General features: G+C 39.2%; 1 non-coding gene across 1 annotated transcript; it reads right to left on the minus strand.

Moving 5' to 3' along the window:
* Positions 1-263: 263 nt before the first annotated feature.
* Positions 264-397, minus strand: LOC120855217. Its single transcript, XR_005719187.1, has one exon. It is a non-coding gene; the product is annotated as a small nucleolar RNA SNORA43 (small nucleolar RNA).
* Positions 398-4,261: the final 3,864 nt, after the last annotated feature.

The raw sequence follows: 4,261 nt of genomic DNA on the forward strand, positions 1-4,261 counted from the left end.
AGGTGGTTCTGGGCCCAGAGGCCCGAGAGGGTCTTGATACTTTCCCAGCAGCCCTCAGCCAGAGAGGCATGTCATTCTTGCCCAAGGATTCCTATCAAGTCCTTGCCACACAGATCTACAGAACAATCATTTGCAGTGGGAGACCCTCTCCTGGTGAATCCCACTGCACCCAAAGCTTGCCACATGCTTGTCCCCTCACTTAATTCTCCCAAGCCTTATATCTGTGCACAAGAGAACAAGGTGCTCCCTCAGGCAACCCTCAGTGATGTCTGGCTATAAACCATCCTTAGTGCCCACTGTTCCGAGCACTGAGTGTAGAAATAACTGCTTCCTCTCTGCCCCAGCATCCTGAGTTCAGCAGGGCAGCTGCACCCATGGTGCCAGCAAGTCCGGCATTTGTAGGGCAGCTGTGTTTCTATTATGTGAGATCAAATTAGGACTGGAAATATCAGTTGACTTGATGAATCATCAACTAAACTAAATTTTCTCTTTTAAAAGACATACAAAATCCTAGAGCATGGCTAAGTGGGGATCAAATATCTCCAGCTATGGATAGAGGAAAGATGTGATGGTCAGGGTACCTGAAAGGATTCTTATACATGTTTTTAAAAAATATATCATCTACATTTAAACTTTGCATGAAAACACTGGAAGAGAAAACTAAACCAAACCAAACCAACATAATGAAATAAGTCAGACCTCACTGACTGCATGCTTTGAAAGAGATCTGCTGCTGCTGCTGCTAGGTCGCTTCAGTCGTGTCCGACTCTGTGTGACCCCACAGACGGCAGCCCACCAGGCTCCCCCGTCCCTGGGATTCTCCAGGCAAGAACACTGGAGTGGGTTGCCATTTCCTTCTCCAATGAATGAAAGTGAAAAGTGAAAGTGAAGTTGCTCAGTTGTGTCCGATCCTCAGCGACCCCATGGAGTGCAGCCTTCCAGGCTCCTCCGTCCATGGGATTTTCCAGGCAGGAGTACTGGAGTGGGGTGCCATTGCCTTCTCTGGAAAGAGATCTGAGATCCTGACAAATTTCCATTTACCCCTAACTAAGTTAAACAATGTGCTAAACAGAAAATATTCTATTCTTTTAAAAATTATGAGCTTTGTGGTAGGTAATTTCTGGTGTATTAGACAGAATTTCTGTTTGCATGGTAGCTGTGAAGATTAAAATGTTACAGGGAACAATTACAGAATAAAATAACATAACATAGTAGATTTTTTGTCATTTTTCTGTATATAAAGCATTAGTTCCTGAATTGGGTTTAGTATGAATGATTGTATTTATAAGGTAGCATGTATATGCAATCATACACACATACACACTGACACATATGGACACACTAGCCATTTGTGGAGTTAAACAATAGCTTTCATTCTAAGAGTTGCAACTTATTTCACTTGGGTCGAGGGAATTAAGTGTTCTGAGAAATGAGTTCTTTTGTTTGGTGATATTTAATTATTTTTTTAGCAAGAAATAAATGCTATAAAATAAGTGTAGGAAACAGGTATAGACCATTACACCAAATGTGAAAAAAGTAACAAAGAATTTTGAAGGTCAAAAGACTGTGAGTATAATTTTCAAGAGGAAATGACAAGGACTAATGGATCACAAAGATCATAGGTCCCTCCGTCCCTCATTCAGCACCCTAAAATTACCTAGGAAACCCCTTTCTAAGGAGACAAAAGCTATATATTGTTTGGCAAGGAGAGAAAATGCAACATATTGAGAGTCTTTTCTTTCTTTACTCTGTGATGACCTCCTTTTCCAAGATTTTCTGTCATACCACCTCCTGAGTCAGCCTCTGGGGCTCAAATGAAGAGAAGCAGCTGCATTAGAGTGCTGCCAGCCTGAAAGGTGAATAGGCTGCCACCTTCAATATTGTTGCCACTAACTTATGTAGCTGAGTGCCAAGATCCATGGGCTTTGTCATTCCATGATAGGATTATATACTGCCATAGAGAGACTCATAATGATGGTGCACCGTAATCTCTTCAAGATTAGGTTTCTGTCAAGACCATATTTCTTATAAAATTGGCCTGAAGAATTATAGTCCACTAAGTTCTAGATAAAGTAATAATTAATTATAGCCAGTAGAGTGTATAGAAAAGTGACAGCATTATTGCTGAATACACACAAAAAAGGGAACTTGTTTAATTAGGTGACAGGAGAAGAAATCATGTTTAGAATTTTAATGAGAACTGCGATTGAAAACTTTTGGCCTTTGGCCACCTCAGGTAAAGGCAGAACTTAAAGTGATTTTTAGAGATGAAAGCAGAATTCAGTAATGATGTAAAAGGTGCTGAAAGAGGGGAAAAGGACTCATATTTCTAAATGAGATATGCTGCATTAAAAAAAATTTTTTTCCTTCCTTCTTTATTTTGAGTTGGTGAAAAAGACGTCTCCATGATTGCATTGATTCTGTAATTGCAAAAGCATGCTAAGAATTATGCCTGGAGCTAGATTCCTTGATCATTTACTAGTCAGTATAGAGGTATCAATGGTTTGTGCATGTGCATCCTAAGTCGCTTCAGTCATGTCTGACTTTCTGTGAACTCACGGACTGCAACCCAGCAGGCTCCTCTGTCCATGGGATTCTCCAGGCAAGAATATTTGAATCGGTTGCCATGGCCTCCTCTAGGGGATCCTCCTGACCCAGGGATCTAACCCATGTCTCTTAAGTCTCCTGCATTGACAGATGGGTTCTTTACCACTAGCACCACCTGTGAAGCCCATTAATGGCTTAGGTTATCCTGAATAAGCAACTACCCTCCCCGTTCCCCATATCTATAGCTTAATGTAAAGTTTTTTCTCTTTATTATTAGTTCAAGTTCACCATGGGTTTGAGCAACCCACCAGGTAAGCTTTCCTGCATACTCTGCGATCAGGCTTTCACATTTCTGGCTCTAACATCTCATGTGAGGTCAGGTGGGTATTTCCATTTGGAAATAATGGGTGCCACGTATGGTTATGTTTCCTCGTGAGTCACAGGTCCACACCTAATATCTTAGAAGAGGGGAAGAACAGCCATTCTGTTACTAAGAGGAAGAGATTTGAATCAAGTATTAGGGAACAGTTTTAGTGCTCACACTGGGTGTTTATTGGATAGTGTTAGTGATCTCTACATAAAGGAGATGACTGTTGCTCACAGCAGGTGTTTGAATCATCTTCCTTGAAACAGAGTATAACCCCAAGATTCTCCATTCGTTTCCTCAGATACCTACATAGGAGAGTTAAGAACTCTAGCTTCCCATAAGACATAAAATAGACTACTTATTTTCAAAAGTCTTGCATTAGAAAAAGCATAAAATAAAATCACAGGAAGTCACCACAAAGATTTACTATCTTGCATATAGAAAAGTAAATAGAAAATTGTTATAAAGAACTACTTAAAATTAGTAAATCTGTTACTCTTTTAGATACTTTATCAATATTGTAAGCAAGTTTGTTCTAAAGTAACAACCTCCAATCCCCAAATTCTCAACAATTTAAGACAAAATTTATTTTTTTTAATTTTTTAATCTTTAGTTTCTTTTGACAATGTTTTATAGCTGTAATCTTTTAACTTCTTTTGTTAAATTTACTTCTAAGTTTATCTTTTATTCTTTTGGATGCATTCAAACCAAAAGTTTATTTTTTATTTATTTAAAAATATTTTCTTTCTTTATTTTTAATTGAAGGATAATCAGAACAATGTGTTCATTTCTGCCATACATCAACATGGATCAGCCATAGGTATATATATGTTCCATCCCTCTTGAACCTCCCACCCAGCTCCCACCCCAGCCCTGCCCTCTTTTGAAGATTTGAAACAACAGACTGGTTCCAAATAGGAAAAGGAGTACGTCAAGGCTGTATATTGCCACCCTGCTTATTTAACTTATACGCAGAGTACATCATGAGAAATGCTGGGCTGGAAAAAGCACAAGCTGGAATCAAGATTTCTGGGAGAAATATCAATAACCTCAGATATGCAGATGACACCACCGTTATGGCAGAAAATGAAGAGGAACTCAAAAGCCTCTTGATGAAAGTGAAAGAGGAGAGTGAAAAAGTTGGCTTAAAGCTCAACATTCAGAAAAAGATCATGGCATCTGGTCCTATCACTTCATGGCAAATAGATAGGGAAACAGTGGAAACAGTGGCAGACTTCATATTTCTGGGCTCCAAAATCACTGCAGATGATGATTGCAGCCATGAAATTAAAAGACACTTACTCCTTGGAAGGAAAGTTATGACCAACCTAGACAGCATATTGAAAA

This window comes from Oryx dammah, unplaced genomic scaffold (genome assembly GCF_014754425.2).
Source record: "Oryx dammah isolate SB20612 unplaced genomic scaffold, SCBI_Odam_1.1 HiC_scaffold_27, whole genome shotgun sequence".
NCBI lineage: Eukaryota > Metazoa > Chordata > Mammalia > Artiodactyla > Bovidae > Oryx > Oryx dammah.